We start from the raw sequence: 18,134 nt of genomic DNA on the forward strand, positions 1-18,134 counted from the left end.
GGTTATCAAATCTGTGAGTGTCTTCACCCCTGGTCGTGCTTGGGGGAAAGAGTGTGACTTCAAAAGGGCTCAATCATTTCATGACTTTGTTCCCAATACTTTTATCTCCTTGTACACATCTCCATTCTTTTTCAGCAATAGCCTACTTGGAAAAGCAGCTGCTAGGTATCGTGAAAGACATAACCCAAAGAAGGCTTCCTCTCTGAATTTTCCACAGTGTCTGTCTACATCTGCGTTGCCAAAGACAACAGCCACTAGTCACAAATGCTATTTAGGTTTATTTATTTTTTAAAAAAAAACTTTTTATTTTATATTGGAGTACACTGGAGAAGGAAAGGGCAACCCACTCCAGTGTTCTTGCCTGGGAGATCCTATGGACAGAGGAGCCTGGCGGGCTATAGTCCGTGGGGTCACAAAGAGTCAGACACGACTCCTCGACTAAACAGCGATGACAGCCGATTAGCTATGACAATTTCAGGTGAACAGCAAAGGGACTCAGCCATACATACACAAATATCAATTCTCCCCTGCAAACTCCTCTCCCATCCAGGCTGCCACATAACGCTGAGCAGAGTTCCCTGTGCTATACAGTAAGTCCTTGTTGGTTATCCATTTTAACTATTTAGGTTTTTGGAAACAATTGCAAATGTAGTCTTTGGTTGCACGAGGCAGATCTCAAGTGCTCAGTGTGCCCCTGAGATGGTGGTAACGCTGTCAGATGGAGCAGAAACAGGTGGCTTCCGTCACCAACGAAATCTCCATGAAGAGGGTTGCACTGGTCTGTACAGTGCCAGATCACTGGGCAATGGTCTCCATGTCACTCTGACCTGTGTAGACCTGACCTTCAAAAGGAAATCCACGTTTTCTTTATCGGAGTCACGATTATTGATAGGATACTACTTTGCTTCCGAGGGAAGGGGAAGTGGATAGATTGCACAGGGCTGGGAAGATTCAGCCCAGATGCCCCACGTGGAGGAAAGGAGGTGGCTAAGTTGGGATCCGATGAGCTGTCCGTGCCCCCCTGCCAGATACAAGCAGGTGGACAGGCCTGCTGATAAGGAAGACATCAAATCCCCGGAAAAGTGGCAGCAGCTATAAACACCACTTGGCGCAACGCAGGCCCGCTGAGGGCCCGGCCGGCACGAACACGTCTGGCTCCAGGACTGTGGGATCCTTCTCGATGTTCTGATTTAAGGCCTGGCAGGGTTTTCACTGCGGCGTCCCCTGATCTCACACGCGCAGCGAGGCCCCGCTCTGAGTCGGAAGGAGGCCCGCAGCTCAAGCCCAGTGCTTCTCTGCTGCTCTGAGCTGCCGAGAAAATGGGGCCATAAAACACGACGAGGAAGGCAAGGGCCTCAGGAAGGAAGGGACCGGGGCTGTTAGGGTCCTAACTGTGCCGGGGAGAGCTGGGCCTGGGGAACCCGGAGGCCGGGCTCGTGATGTTGGATGCACAGACGAGTTTAAGGAAGGGAACAGAAGGATGTTCTTGGAGCTGGGGTTACCCGAGGTGGACTCCAAAGACAAACATGCCCACTTCTTTATGCTCCTTCCCTGTGTGCGCGTTTCCCTTCCCTTCCTCTCTCTGCTTCCCTGGGAGCAGGCGGCAGCCGTTTGTTTTCGCCTGCCAGTGGAGGCTTGAAATATTACAAAGGTGGCGTGTGGAACGCTCCCCGCGGCCCTGGCCCGATGGCACGCGCGCAGACATAAAAAGCAAATACCATCAGTAACCCGTCGCCAGAAACCCAGCAACAAGCCGAGAGTTTTTCTCCCTGCCGGGGCTGTTAGCGGCGATGTATTTCTCCCTGCACTAAGCACCATCTTTCCCAAGGCTGCATTACAATGATTCATAAACCCCATTTCTGGGGAAAACGAATAGATCAAAGCGAGGAGAAAGAAAGGGAGACGTGAGCAGCTGGAGGGAGATATTGAAGCATGAGACAAAAACACAAATGAGAAACTAGGCGGTGACACAGCTGAGCCATTCCTCGCTGCACTCGCATCAGAGGAAAATAATAGTGAAATCTTGATTTCAATCCTTTCTTTCCCTTTGATGAGATGCGGCCTCCTGTCAGTGACTGGTTCTGAGCCACTGGAGGGCTTGTGCGGGAAGAGGCTGCCCAGCGTCACAGTGGGCAGAGGGCTCTGCCAGGGGATGCTCTGATCTCAGCTACACCCTCGCCTCCCTCACCTTCAGGGGGAGACCATCCTAGGGGCTCGGTTGGCTCCTGAGTAAACAGAGGGCTGCCCTTTGTGGCAGGTCACGGCATGTGGTCAGGGCATGACCTCTTTAAGATCTCCAGCAGCCTCTTCCAGTCCGCTGTTGCCTAGACCGAACAGTTTCTTTGACCTGCTGTCGTCCCATGATGACCAGAGGGAGCAGACAGACCTGAGGTCTGGCGTGGCAGCAGGGCCACTGCGATGGACGCCCGTCTGGAAATCTCAGCTAGGTTTTGCTTCTGCGCTCCCGGCCATCCATGTGCAGGAGAGACGTGGAGTCAGCTGAGGAGGGCATGGCCAGGCACAGGTGTATGTGCTGGGCAAAGCACAGGAGACGGCAGGGTGGGGGTGAGGCCAGGCTGGCTGGAGGAGGTGCGCTTGGAAATGTGTCTTGAAGGAAGGGCAGCTGCTACTGTGGACAGGTCCTGTCCCCAGTCATCCGCCCGAGGCAGCCTTCCTGGCCCCTGTCCAGCTGTTTGCCACAAGAAACACATGTTTTTACTTAATCCTTTATGGTCTGTTTCTCCTCCATTAAAATTATCATGAGCGAGGCACGTGATCTCTCTCATCCACCGTCATCTCCCTAGAGCCTAGGCTGATGCCTGACACGTAGTAGATGCTTCATAAAAAGGCAGTGAGTGGGACGTTCCTGGTGAACATAATTCAGGGGGCTTGGGTTTGATCCCTGGTTGGGGAAGTAAGATCCTGCATGCCCTGCAGTGCAGCCAAAAAAAAAAGAGAGGGAGACAGTGTATGAATGAGTGAATGAATGGAGTGTACAAATGGATGGACGAGTGGTTAAGTGTGTGAATGAATGAATGAGTGTACGTATGAATGAATGAGTGCATGAATGAGTGTTTGAATGAATGAATGAATATGAATGAGCGAATGAGTGAGTGTACGAATTAATGAGTCTGAATAAATGCATGAGTGGATGAATGCATCGGCACTCACTTTCTCATTCAGTCCCCACAGCAATGCTCCCGGGTATGTATGATTATCCCCATTTTTACAGATGGGAAAACCAAGAGTGGTTATGTAATTTGCTCAAGGGCACACAGCTAGTAGGTGGCTGGGGCAGGATGAGAGCTGGGGTCTGTGGACCCAAAGCTCACACACGGCCACCACATTCCGTGGCCTCCCCAAATCCTCAAGTTAGAACTTCATGCCTTACACTGACAAGGTCGTCTTGTTGGGAACTGAGTGGGGGAAGATTATGGAGGATCTGTCCTTATTTTTAAGGTGAGAAGCCCTCGCAAAGTACTAACGGGCTCTGCTGCAGTGACAGAGGACATTGCCAGGAGCCAGGTTCCATCCATCCCTAAGGAGGCCTAAGCAAGGTCCAGAGTAGGTCTGCAAGTAGAATAAGAAGGCTGCCCCCTCTTGTATGAGATACAGCAGCAGTTCTTCCTGCAGGCTAATTTATCCACTTCTCTTTCAAAGGCCAACGCGATGAAATGAAGTCTACACAGGACCGTAACCAGAGGATACTGTGCGTGGCGTGTCATGACGTTTGGGGTCCTCGCGGCCCTTGGGTGCTCTAAGTGACCAAGCACCTCTGATTGAAGGGGGCTTTGAAAGGGGGACCTTGGTGTGTGACTCGGGTGGGGAGAACTGCTTTCAGCCAGGGGTTGGTTGAGGTCAACAGGTTGTCCTTGGGTCCTGGAGTACGTGGCCAGTCCACCCTGCAGCCTGGACCGTCCATGACTCGCCGCCTTGTCAGCTCAACGGTGAGGGTAGCACTGGCCCTGGCTACACCTGTGGGCATGTCCACTCGCCTAAAAAGCCAATGTCAGGATCCCCTGACGGCCCAGTGGTTCAGAATCCACCTGCCAAGGCAGAGGACACAGGCTCGATCCCTAGTCCAGGAAGATCCCACGTGCTGTGGGGCAACTAAGCTCAAAGAGCCACGGCTACTGAGCCCAGGCACCTACAGCCTGTTACCGCAGCGAGACGCCCTCACACCGCAGCTGGCGTAGCCCCTGAGCGCCGCAACTAAAGAAAGCCCCCACGCAGCAACAGAGACCCAGCACAGCCAAACACCGGTAAGAAACTAAGCAAATAAATAAATACCTTATGTATATAAAAAAACAGTGTGTCTGTCGCAAAATTAAGAGCACTCATTTGCTTTTCCGATGGAGTCTTCAGTGACTCCAGAAAAGGATTCACCACCCCATTCCTCTCTAAAGGGTGTTGTATCACATTATCCCACCCAATCGGTGAAAAGGAAAAAAGGTGATCTGGGGGCAGCTTCTCCAGAACATAGCTGCCAGGAGGGTATGTGGAGACACTGATTCTACCATCTGTTCCCTTCCACTGCAGGCAGCAAAAACCCCAGGAATATGTGAATACTTCTGATGGAAAAATAAGCTTAGTTCCACTTTGCTCATGTTGGTTAGAAAAACCAAAGTTTCACCCTCAAAGTTGAAAGCAAGCAAACTGTCTCACACTGGTTGTTTAATATTTTAGAGAGCACTCGAGCTCCTGGCATGACAAGTTACTGTGTTTTCTGCCTGATCTGATTTTTAAATAGACGAGTTACAAACCTCCTGAAAATTGGAGTTTATAATTGAAATATTGATAAACTCTTTCCCGTAAAGAAGCTACTAGATACTGCAGTAATAACTAGGAAACAGGCAAAAAATAATAAGAATGCTTTTCTCTGCTTAGCCAAGAAATACAGTGGCAGAGTTTATTGCTTACAAAACACAGCTGCCTTTCCTCAAATTGGATAGGAAAAAAATGAACCCTGATAAATTATGATGCCCCTAAATTCCAAAGATTGTACATCAATAATTGGAGGAGGCCACCATCATCTTTCTGGGCAGCCTACTTATTAGGACCATAATTTATTATTATTATGCTTTGGTGGAAATACACAGGCTGATAAAATTCAAATCCATTAAAACAAATGTCCTCCTTTCTCTGAATCAGTAAGAGACACTGCTTCCAAAGGAAGTATTGTAAATTAGAAAAGCAAATGATTCCTATATACTCAGAAGTGAGACACTGAAAGATAATTGAAGGGGGAAACACTCACTCTTATCCAGACTTTCTGAATCTTAGCCTGGAATTCAGGAATTGCCACCACAGTGGGCAGCAAGATGCAGGATTGGGTACCACTATCTGATGCTTCTGGCCCCAGCCTCCAGACTGAAGTCCTTTTTATGAAATGTTTCTGTTTTGTTTTTTTTTAATGAATTTTTTCAGGTGCGATTTTAACTAACATGAGACACATCTCAATGTTTCACTTGGAATGATTTTTGGAAATCACTGAGTTTCTCCCTTCCTCTTACTGAGGAGAAGCTGGAACTCACCGAGGGCATGCAGGAGAGAGTCCCAGCCAAGCATCAGGCCAGGCCCAGGCGTATCTAGCCTCCCTGTCACGATGCTTGACCAAAGAAAAGTCGAGTAGTTTGTGGTAACTGAGCACCCTGTGGTAACTGAGCGCCCAGCATGAATCCAACCTGGCATCGCTAAGCGCTTTCACAGGCATGCTCACTGTGTCCGACTTTCTGTGACTCCACAGACTGTAGTTCACCAGGCTCCTCTATCCATGGAATTTTCCAGGCAAGAATACCGGAGCGGGTTGCCATTTCATCCTCTGGGGGATCTTCCCAAGGCAGGACTGAACCAGCATCTCCTGCACTGGCAGGCGGATTCTTTACCCCTAATTTACCTGGGAAGCCAACTGCTTTTTAGGCATCATCTTATCAGAAATGGAATTGCCTCTTGGAGTAAAAGAATTTGGGAGAAAGGGCCAAGAGGGCATCTGGTCTACTCTGCCACTCAGACCCGATAACTGTTCCTTGTGAAGTCCATGGCACTTTAATCATCTGGCGTTTAGTTCCCATGACAAGGCACCCCTTCTGTATTAGGCAGCCCAATCCATTGAGCCTTAGTTGCCCGGCTGAGACCATATCTGGTAAGAATCCAATGTTGGTAGCATTTAAATTCTTCCTCCCTCTGGAGTGAGTCAGAAAAGCTGTCTCCATTTCTATGGAACAATTCTTCAAAGATTTGAAAATCATCGAATTTAACCTTGGCCCCTTCTTCTCTTTTGACTGGTCCTCCCATGGCTTCTGATGGCTCACCACCTTTTCCCTTCTTCTTCATGCCCAGTGTACTCCAGGTGGCCAGAACAGAGGAAGAAAGTGCTGACAGGTATTGCCTATGCGTAACGTCAGTGCGCAGGCCAATACCACTTGGCCGCTCTAAGACTGTTCTGGAGAACAAGCTTGAATTTTCGCTTAGGCTCCCAAAGAAGTAGCGTCAAAGCTCTCATCAAGACAGAAGCAGCAGGGGCTTGCCTGGTGGTTCGGTGGTAAAGAATCCACCTGCCAGTGCAGGAGACACGGGTTCAATCCCTGGTCCGGGAGGATCCCACATGCAACTAACAGCAACTAAGCGCATAAGCCACAACTACCGAGCCAGTCACCGCAGCGACTGAAGCCCGCACACGCTAGAGCCTGTGCTCCGCAGCCAGGGAAGCCGCTGCAGTAAGGAGTGCACGCAGCACAGCAGAGTAGTCCCCGCTCGCTGCACCTCGGGGAGTGCCCGTCACAGCAACAAAGGCCCAGCACAGCCAAATACGTTACTCATAATTACTAATAATTCCTTATAATTATTAATGCATATTCTTATTTATCCAGAAAACTATACATCACTGAATACCACAGGACTTCTTGCCCTTCCTGTGAGCATTAAAACCGCTAGCACCAAAAGACCATAGTTTGTGTCAGACCCATGGCCCACATCCACAAGTCTAAGCCAAATTCACCATCTTTCTGCAGACCTGCTCCCACTCTGGAATTTCCTAGTTCGCTTAGATGTACCATCATTGACTCGGGTGTCCAAACCAAAATTTGATATCCACCTTCAGCTTCTTTCCCTTGCCCTCCACCCTCAATCAGGGAACTCCTAAGTAACTCCCCAAGCCATCCCCACGGCTACTGACTTAGCCGAAGACCTGCCGCCTCTCCCCTGCACAGCTGCAGTGGCCTCCCCTGGGTCTCCTGGCCTCCGGTCTATGGACTTTCTGCAGCCAGGTGGTCTTGCAAAAAAATCAGTTCCTCTCATTTCACTTCTTTATCTCGAACTTTCTAAAGGGTAGGGCCAGAACTAAGATCTCCAGGCCGGCAGCGTGGTGTAGTGGTTTGAGCACAGGCCTGGACAGCCACTGTTACTAGCTGTGTGGATGGCTATCTGGGGGGTTGTTGTGCTCGGCTCTGCTTTGGCCGCATGGGGTCTTCATCGCAGCATGTGCGCCTCTCTGGTTGTGGCACGCTGGCTCTAGAGTGTGGGAGCTAGGCAGTTGTGGTGCACGGGCTTAGTTGGAGTTCATGGGATCTTAGTTACCCCACTAGGGATCAAACCCGGGCCCCCTGCATTGGGAGCATGGAGTCTTACCCACTAAACTATCAGGAAAGTCCTTGGATGCAAGATATGAATGAATCACGCCTCCATTCCCTCATTTGTAGAAGGGGACTCATCTCACAGAAGCTTAGGACTTGATGGGAGCTAGTGTTGTCAATGCTTTCATTATTCACAGTCTAGGCCCACATCCAGCGTATGCCCACATTTTACAGTCGTCTCTCCCAAATTCCACACTCCCAGGCCCCGCCTGTTTTCCCCAGCAGCCCTCCCACACAGCACCCTTCTTGTCTCCCTGACTCTCCAGGTGCTGTTTCCTTTACCTGGAATATCCACCCCCAACTCATTTGCCCACCAAACTCTTAAGCATCCTCCAAAACTCAGGCATCAAATTTTAAAATATTGACAATAGCAAGCGTGAGTGAGAAGATGGAGTACCCAGAACTCTCATCCGCTGCTGGTGAGGATGCAGAATGGCGTGGCTCCTTTGGGAAACCACATGAAGTGTCAATCGCTCAGTCATGTCTGACTCTCTGTGACCCCGTGGGCTATAGCCCCCGAGGCTCCTCTGTCCACAGAATCTTCCAGGCAAGAATACTGGACTGGGTTGCCATTTCCTTCTCCAAGACACTCACAAGCGTACTTATGTAACCCAGCTCCCACTCCTATGTATTTACCCAAGAGAAATAAAAACATATGCCTATGCAAAAACATGTGTGTGGCTATTCATCACAGAATTAGTCACAGCAGTACCAAGGCCGCAACCCAAACATGCATCAGCCGGAGAAGGAATAAACAAACTGTGGTACATCCATGCGATGGAAAACCACTTGGCAGTAAAAGAGAAGGAGGCACAGGTGCATGCTACAAAGGGATGAGTCACAAATGCATTTTGCTAACGTCAAGCACCAAAGACTGAACCGTGTGGTCCCTTTCATACAAAATTCTAGGCAAAACAGAACTCTATTGGCAGAAAGCAATCTGCGCTCGCCTGGGGCCAGGAAGAGGAAAGGAGACGCAGTGTGAAGGGGCACAGGGGAGCTTTTAAGGGAAGGAAAACGGTCCCACATCTTAACCGTGAGGGAGGTCATGTGACTGCACACAGCTACCAGAATCCACCAAACTGGGTGCTTAAATTGCATGAATTTTATTGATGACAATAATACCTATGTGACAAAGAGAGAAAACTATTAAAATGAACCTCCAGACTGCCCCCCTAATAAAAAGGCTCCCCTTCTCTGATTACCCCCTCCAGCTGTCCTGTCCTGGTTCACGTCCCATTTGTTGGACTTTTCCCATGACCTTGGCATTAGTCAGACAGGTCTGTCTCCCGATCTGCCAAGAGGTGAGGGCCTGGGATCCTTCATTCACCTCTGTCCCCCACTGTGCCTTGTCACCAGGAGACAAGTTTCAAGAACTCTGCCAAGTGCTTACTGTCTTGCTGCTGCTAAGTCACTTCAGTCAAGTCCGACTCTGTGTGACCCCATAGACGGTAGCCCACCAGGCTCCACCATCCCTGGGATTCTCCAGGCAAGATCACTGGAGTGGGTTGCCATTTCCTTCTCCAATGCATGAAAGTGAAAAGTGAAAGTGAAGTCGCTCAATCGTATCCGACCTTCAGCGACCCCATGGACTGCAGCCCACCAGGCTCCTCCGTCCATGGGATTTTCCAGGCAAGAGTACTGGAGTGGGGTGCCATTGCCTTCTCCAGCTTACTGTCTTACACGTCCCCAATTGAGCCTGACAGCCACCCCAGGTGGCAGGTAGGACTGTCTCAGCTTTACAAAAAGATAGAGGTGGGACTTCCCTGGTGGTCCAGTGGCTAAGACTCTGCGCTCCCAATGCAGGGACCTAGGTTCAATCCCTAGTTGGGGAACAATATCCATATGCCGCGATTAAGACCCAGCACAGCCAAATAAATAATTTTTTAAAAAAGAAGGAGGCTTAGAGACGTTGAAAGGTTGATTAAATACCTGCCCAACGTCAGGCAGCTAGAAGAGGTGGGGCTGAACTTCAAAACCAGGTCTGTCTGTCTGTCTGAGTCAAAGCTCTGCCTTAAACGCAACATTGCGCTGCCTGATGCAAGGCATGCGAGAGAGAAAGTTGTCAAGAAGGATGCATTATACTGAGTTCAGTTGAATGCAGGGCCTTCCGCTCTTCCCCTACTCAGTCTTTCCAGGGTCACGCTGAGTTTTTGTTGCACGTATAGTGTTTGTGTGTGTTCTTGATCCACTAAAATCTGAGCTTTTTCTCTTTCCTCATTTCTGAATTAAACCAAAAACCTAAATGAGCCCTCTGCCCAGGAGGCCAGTATTACCTTGCAAGCAGCTAGCACCTCCAAGTTGTCATCTAATTAAGCCGCCCTCCCAAACCAAGCACATAACAGTGTCCCCACGTTAACAATGGCAGCCTCCCCTGGCGGCCCCTCACTGCCTTATACAGTGTCTGGCTGTAAAACCAATAACCCCACGGCCGTGGAAACTGCACTACTAAAGTTGGTCTTTCCCTTCAGCGGAGATCCTTTGAACGCTGGGCATTTTTACGAAGAAACATTCCAGGGCCGGGCACTGAATGGAAGAGGCAGGTGGATTCTTTCATCAGCCCCATTTTCTGGTGTGTTCTCACTTTCAGCATTCTAGAAATCTGCTCTTTTGACATATACGTTGCACAGGGTGTTTGAAGTCCTCATGTTCGCTGCTGTCAGCAGCTTAGTGTGAGTTTAAGGGGAGGGGGAGTTTGGAGCACACGCAGGGAGGGCTCGCTGGGTGCAGCGGGCATGCCATACTGGGCAGACCAGAGCCACGTCTGCACGCTGCTTTGTGTGGGGCAGGGGGAGAGGTCACTTGCCAGGGAGCGGGAGAGGTTATCTCCTTGTAGAGGGGGGGATGGTGGGGGGCGGTGGAATAAGTCCTCTGCAGCTTCGCAGGTGAGCTGCTCCCAATAATTTACTAGGCTTGAAACTGGAATGAGAATGTGCGTGGCTCAGTCATTCAGCCATGTCCAACCTGTTTGCAACCTCATGGACTGTAGCCCACCTGGCTGCTTTGTCCACGGAGTTCTCCAGGCAAAAATACTGGTGTGGGTTGCCATTTCCTCCTCCAGGCGATCTTTCTTATCTGAGGATCAAACCAGCATTTCCTGTGTCTCCTGCTTTTGCCAGAAAATTCTTTATCACTGAGCTACCTGGGAAGCCCTGGAATGAGATAATATGGCTTTTTTCCCCTTGGGAGGGGTCCCCTGAAATAGAAAAGGATCAATTAATCTGACCTAGTTTGCTCTCTGCATTCCTGCAATAGAGGCAAGGCACTAACTGATAGAAGCGGACCACCTTCAGCCATGTTCCACAACAGATTTCACTTGTTAGTTGATTTTTTAAAATATTTATTTAGCCGTGTCGGGTCTTAGTTGTGGCATGCGGGGTCTTGGTTGCAGTCTGCGGGATCTAGTTCGTCATTCAGAGATGGGACCTGGGCCCCCTGCACTGGGAGTCCAGAGTCTTAGCCACTGGACCACCAGGGAAGTCCCCCCTTCGTTGATTTTAAGGGGGAAAAACACAAATTGCAGAATCAGCAACAGAGTGTCGATTCTGGCTCGAGTTTGTATACTGGCTCCCCTATTTTACCGACTCTGAGACTTTGGGGGCTGGTCATCTGCACTGCTGGAGCCTCTATAAAGTGGGAGACCTAATTCCTATGTCACGAGGCTGCTGAAAGGTCAGCCTGAATGAGGTGATGCCCATACATCTTTCAGCACACTCCCCGACACAGACCAGAGCCCTCAGTCAACTGCAGGAAAAACCTTTTGGTGCAATTCCATGTCTAGTTGCAAGAGAAAAGAGCCAAACAGCTGCTCATATGGCCACTGCGTAGGTCAAGTTTACGAGTTCCCACAGTGCCCGGGGAAAAACCTAGGTCTTGAGGAAAGGCTCCACTATGACGATCATTCACAGCAATTAAGTCAGAAAGGTCCTTTGTGGTTAGCGTCTCCATGTAAGGGCTGACAATATTTGCCTCTCACTTCTTGTTCAGTGGAGACAGTTTCAATTTGGGAGGAAGAAAAAGTTCTGCAGATGGATGGTGACTGTTGGACAACAGCGGGAATGTATTTCACGTACTTAAAAATGGGTAAGATGGGGACTTCCCTCGTGGTCCCGTGGCTAAGACTTTATGTACCCAAATGCAGGGGTTCGATCCCTGGGTTGGGAAGATCCCCTGGAGAAGGGAAAGGCTACCCACTCCAGTATTCTGGCCTGGAGAATTCCATGGACTCTATAGTCCATGGGGTCGAAAAGAGTTGGACACGACTGAGCGACTCTCACTTTCACAGGTTCAATCTGACTGGGGGACTAGACCCACACGTCACAACTGAGAGCACTGTGTGCCGAAGCAAAGGTCCACTGCAGCCAAGCGAATAAACGCACGCATGTTTTTAAATGGGTAAGATGGTAAACGCTAAGAGTATTTATCACAACTTGCTAAGGACCAAAAAAGCAATGACTTGCAGAAGTCAGTTTTTCACCAGTAGCAACAAGTGATTTGCAACACACGTCCCAGTGGGTTCAAACTGTGAAGCTTTTCAGGGGTCTACAGCCAGGACCACCGGCAGGGCGGCCTTCCCGGGGGTGAGATGGGGCACGACCCCTGAGGACAGCGGGTTGGGTCTGGGGTGTGGCCGTGCCGCGTGTGCACTGCCGCCTTATTTCCCTCTCCTTCAGCTTTCCTGACACAAATCCAGCCCATAATTAGGAAGATCCTCCAAGGAGAGCGAATACTTCCTGCCCAAATGACAAGCTGTGGATTAGGATGATATCTTTCCAGATGTGGCATTTGTGTCTCTGGCAATGCTGCAGGTGGCTCTGTGCTTACAGGCCGGAAAGCTCCATCTGAGCGCCTTATCCCCACAAATACCTTCTTCCTCTGCTCACACTGATGCCCAGGGCTTTCATTTTCAAGCTGATTTCCTTCAGAGCCACAGGCTCCCCCCCAACTCTGTCATAAACAGACAACAGGAGGGGGCAGGGTGTCTTCAGAACCCAAAGAGGGGCCCGGTGGGGCCCTTCCCCCAGGTGGGCTTCCCAGCTCTCCTCCCAGGGTCTTCCAGGCATTTTACAGAAAAACCCTAAGGCCTGCTGTCGTCTATCCAGGGCCCAGCGCAGAGCTGACCCTCGGTAAATGGCTGTTGATTCAATGTTGAGTGGATATAATGGGGAAGGGGCCCAGAACTGCCACTGACTTCATGCAGTGTTGTGGGTGCAAAATTCATCCTTTGCACACCCAAATGGGTGGTGTTCAAGTGCCAGTATCTACCATTCGAGCACGTCCAGGAGCCCCACCAATGTAACCTGGAGTCTTGTTCTCCAGGTAATGCTCTGATTTGACCCTTACAGACTCGTCTAAGTGACCACAACTGACATTTTGATAACATAATAATCCAAAATGAGCACCGCTGCCTCACGAAGCTCCCCAAGGTGATCTGTTTCATGTAAGAAAGACACAGGCCTATTTTACTTTACTTTGTTTATTGTTATTATTTTTCTCGCTGCACAGCCTGCAAGGTCTTAGTTTGCCAACCAGGGGTTGAACCCGTGCCTCTTGCCATGGAAGTGTGGCATCTGAATCACTGGACCGCCCGGGGAATTCCCAACAGGGGCCTATTTTAAACTGAAAGAGTTTTTTTTAATGAACATGAATGTCCATCAACAAATGAGTGGAGGACCTCCCTGGTGGCCCCATGGTTAAGAGTCCACCTGCCAAGGCGGGGAACGTGAGTTCGATCCCTGATCGGGGAAGATTCCATATGCTGAGGGCAGCTAAAGCCTGTGCTCCGCAACCACCAAGTCCTCGCGCCGGCAGCCTGTGCTCCACGACCACCAAGTCCTCGTGCCCACAGTCTGCGCTCCACACCAACAGCAACACTGCAGTGAGAAGCCTGAGCCCTGCCACTGGAGAAAGCCCACGTGCAGTGGCTGAGGCCCAGGGCAACCAGGAGTAAGTAAATAATTTTAAAAACAATATTAATTTTTAAAAAACAAATGAATAAGCAGATAAGTAAACTGTAGTTCATTCCTACAATGGAGTAGTACTCAGCCATTAAAAAGGAATGAAGTACCAATATATGGCATGACAAACCTAGACAGCATATTAAAAAGCAGAGACATGGCTTTGCCAACAAAGGTCCCTATAGTCAAAGCTGTGGTTTTTCCAGTAGTCATGTATGGATGTGACAGGTGGACCATAAAGAAAGCTGAGCACCGAAGAATTGACACTTTTGAGCTGTGGTGTTGGAGAAGACTCTTTAAGAGTCCCTTGGACTGCAAGGAGATCCAACCATCCTTGGATCCATCCTAAAGGAAATCAACCCTGAATATTCATTGGAAGGACTGATGCTGAAGCTGAAACTCCAGTACTTTGGCCACCTGATGTGGAGAGCTGACTCATTAGAAAAGACCCTGATGCTGGGAAAGACTGAAGGTGGGAGGAGAAGGGGATGATAGAAGATGAGATAGTTGGATAGTATCACCAACTCGATGGACCTGAGTCTGAGCAAGCTCCAGGTGATGGTAATGGACAGGGAAGCCAGGCGTGCTGCAGTCCGTGGGGTCACAAAGAGTCGGACATGACTGAGCGACTGAACAACATTATGTAGATGAACCTGGAAAACACTATGCCAAGCAAAAGAAGCCAGAATAGGCAAGTCCACAGACAGCAAGCAGATGAGAGGTTATCAGGAGATGAGGGGAGAAGGGAGTGGAGATTGACTGCCTGGTGGGTACAAGGAGGTGGTGGTTGAAAAACATTACGAATACAGTAAATGTGACTGAATTATATCCTTCAGATGGCTAATTTTATGTATTTCACATCAATGAAAAAACATTCAAGTACAAAATAGTCTAAGATAAGGCTTAATATGCAAAATGAAATGAGGCAGCACAAACTGTAACACAGATTTTTTTCTCATTTGAATAAATTTTCTGCTAAAGATGTTTCCTTGCTTTTGGTGTGGATCATTTTTTACGTTTTTATTCAATTTGTTACAAACTGCTTCTGTTTTGTGTTTTTTGGGGTTTTTCTGGCCACCGGGAGTGTGGGATCTTAACTCCTCCACCAGGGATCAAACCCACACTCCCTGCATTGGAAGGTGAAGCCTTAACCAGAGGACCACCAGCAAAGTCCCTGGATAAATTCTGCCAGTTGCAATCCTGACAAGATGGAAATACTGTGCTGTCCGGGTAAGGATGCTTTCACGATCCATCCTACTTGTAATTTCTCATTCCACGTCTGGCTTCACATCTAGCTGGCTAGCAAGCTCCCTAAGAAAGATCGGGGGTTCTTTTCCACCTTATTCCCTCTATTCCTAGCACCTAAGTTGGCTCCTGGCACATAGCAAATGGCAAATAATTGTGTGCTGAGCAAATGAATGATCCCAGCAACAGAATTTCACTCAGCCTGGATGAGCGGTAGAGGGGACTCTGGGTCATCTCTTCTCAACCTGGGATGCACACACCCCTCACCTGGGACCTCGTTAGAGACGCAGATTCTGATTTATCGGCCTGGGACAGGAGCTGACATTCTGTGTTTCCAACAAGTGCCCAGGGATAAGGACGCTGCTGGGCCACCAGTCATATTTGCAGGAATGGGAGTCCAGGCATGCCAGACCCCAAGCCTTGTCACTGAAGAAACAGTGCAGGTTTCCAGGTCAGACACCTGGGCGGTTTGCCTCCCCAGACCTCACTGCTCACTAGTCGTCCCGGCACGGAGGCGCCGGAGCACTTCCTGGTTACCCCTGGGGAGGGTGATTAAGGCAATTGGCAACTTTTCCCCATGATTCCATGGTAGGCTGTCATTTCGAGGAAAATACGTCCAACTCAATTCCCAACACTCGGTGTTGGATGTCTTCTTATGTGTGGCGGGGGGAGCAGGGAAGAGACTGTGGCCCTCCCCCAGAGAAACCTGCTGCTCTTCTGCCTTTGTGTTTCTGAGCATGTAAACCCAGCTGGAATCACAGCTAATAAACAGGTCATCTTGTACTTCCAAAATAAAAACATGCCGTCTTTCAGCGGAATAGCAACTGTACATTAAAAAGCTGTCAACTTCACTACAATTTCCCTGAACCCTGCACTGCAGAGAGATACCTTGTCACTCAGAGTTGAGTGCAGCTTTACTGAAATACCTCCTTGTCTGCGTAAATAATGAGTAGAATTGCATAAGAATACCTGGTCCCCAGCCTCCTTTCCCCCTGCTCCCAAAGAAACATGCAAATAGCAGATTTATGGGGTGAGGTGCTCAACACTTCACTTTGAAAACAAAAGCATGTGGTCCCACCAAACCCAGTGTTGTGTATTTAGGGTGCAGAGGAGGGAGTGGGGGGTGAAGGGGCAAGGAGAGAAGGGTGATGGTGATGGACATGGTGGTCTTCGCCAGCTTCCAATCAAGGAGTCAAACTGTCACTCAACAGCTATTTTGAGAACACACACAGGCTTGCATCAAAAGTGCCATATCCGGGAGATATTTGCTGAAGAAGAATGACCCAGACCTCACAAAGTGGCAGCCCACACAGCCTGCAGGTTTCAAGACCTAGATTCAAGAACCACTCTACCACCTGCCAACTGTGGGATTTTAAAGTCCCTTCACCTCTCTAAGCCTCAGATGTCAGACTCTCAAATGACAACAAGAATAATGATGGCCTCATGCGGTGAAAGCAAATGAGATGATGAATACAAAGATACTTTAAATCCTCAAGTATAATCTAATTGCTAATCACTATTATCAGTAGCTACAGAGATCAAATTGCCAACATCCGCTGGATCATCAAAAAAGCAAGAGAGTTCCAGAAAAACTCCTGTTTCTGCTTTATTGACTATGCCAAAGCCTTTGACTGTGTAGATCACAATAAACTGTGGAAAATTCTGAAAGAGATGGAAATACCAGACCACCTAACCTGCCTCTTGAGAAATCTGTATGCAGGTCAGGGAGCAAGTTAGAACTGGACATGGAACAACAGACTAGTTCCAAATAGAAAAAGGAGTACGTCAAGGCTGTATATTGTCACCCTGCTTATTTAACTTATATGCAGAGTACATCATGAGAAACGCTGGGCTGGAAGAAGCACAAGCTGGAATCAAGTTTGCCAGGAGAAATATCAATAACCTCAGATATGCAAATGACATCACCCTTATGGCAGAAAGTGAAGAGGAACTAAAAAGCCTCTTGATGAAAGTGAAAGAGGAGAGTGAAAAAGTTGGCTTAAAGCTCAACATTCAGAAAACGAAGATCATGGCATCTGGTCCCATCACTTCATGGGAAATAGATGGGGAAACAGTGGAAACAGTGTCAGACTTTATTTTTTGGGGCTCCAAAATCACTGCAGATGTGATTGCAGCCATGAAATTAAATGATGCTTACTCCTTGGAAGAAAAGTTATGAACAACCTAGACAGCATATTCAAAAGCAGAGACATTACTTTGCCAACAAAGGTCTGTCTAATCAAGGTTATGGTTTTTCCAGTGGTCATGTATGGACGTGAGAGTTGGACTGTGAAGAAAGCTGAGCGCCAAAGAATTGATGCTTTTGAACTGTGGTGTTGGAGGACTCTTGAGAGTCCCTTGGACTGCAAGGAGATCCAATCAGTCCATCCTAAAGGAGATCAATCCTGGGATTTCTTTGGAAGGAATGATGCTAAAGCTGAAACTCCAGTACTTTGGCCACCTCATGCGAAGAGTTGACTTACTGGAAAAGACCCTGATGCTGGGAGGGATTGGGGGCAGGAGGACATGGGGGTGACAGAAGATGAGATGGCTGGATGGCATCACGGACTCAATGGACATGAGTGTGAGTAAGCTCCAGGAGTTGGTGATGGACAGGGAGGCCTAGCATGCTGCGATTCATGGGGTCGCAGAGTCGGACATGACTGTGTGACTGAACTGAACTGAACTGATGCAAGAATGCACATTAAAACTACTGCCTGGCCCATAGAAAGAACTCAGGAAATGTGAGCTCTTATTATTGTTACTGCTGCTCTGGGTGATGATAGTGACAGTCCCCACTGATGGTAATGATAGTGACAAAATTGAGGATGATGTTGTCACTAATAATGATGATGATGGTGGTGATGATGATGATGGTGGTGATGATGATGATAGGAGTGGTGCTGATGTTGACAATGGTGCTGATGTTGACGATGGTGTTGATGTGGATGATGGTGCTGATGTTGACAATGGTGTTGATGGTGATGGTGTTGATGATGGTGTTGATGGTGACAATGGTGTTGGTGTTGATGGTGATGGTGTTGATGTTGATGGTGTTGATGCTGACGATGGTGTTGATGTGGATGATGGTGCTGATGTTGACAATGGTGTTGATAGTGATGATAAGTGTTGATGTTGATGACGATGATGGTGATGATAGTGAGATGCTCCATTCTTCCTGAGTGGTGATCTAGATTGCTGCATCACAGGATCAAGGACCAAGAGAGATGCCAGCTCTAGATATGCAGATTAGGGCATGTTACCCAGACTGAGAGTTGGAACTGTAACAAAATGGATTTAG

The 18,134-nt window shown here is 48.7% G+C and overlaps 1 protein-coding gene and 1 non-coding gene across 2 annotated transcripts in view; one reads left to right on the plus strand and one right to left on the minus strand.

The window, feature by feature from the left end:
- The window catches only part of CFAP77 (cilia and flagella associated protein 77), a 150,037-nt gene that overhangs the window by 101,860 nt on the left and 30,043 nt on the right, over positions 1-18,134 (minus strand). The window lies entirely within an intron of this gene.
- Positions 9,395-9,466, plus strand: TRNAG-CCC (transfer RNA glycine (anticodon CCC)). The gene has a single exon. It is a non-coding gene; the product is annotated as a tRNA-Gly (tRNA).

Source organism: Capricornis sumatraensis, chromosome 1, assembly GCF_032405125.1.
Source record: "Capricornis sumatraensis isolate serow.1 chromosome 1, serow.2, whole genome shotgun sequence".
NCBI lineage: Eukaryota > Metazoa > Chordata > Mammalia > Artiodactyla > Bovidae > Capricornis > Capricornis sumatraensis.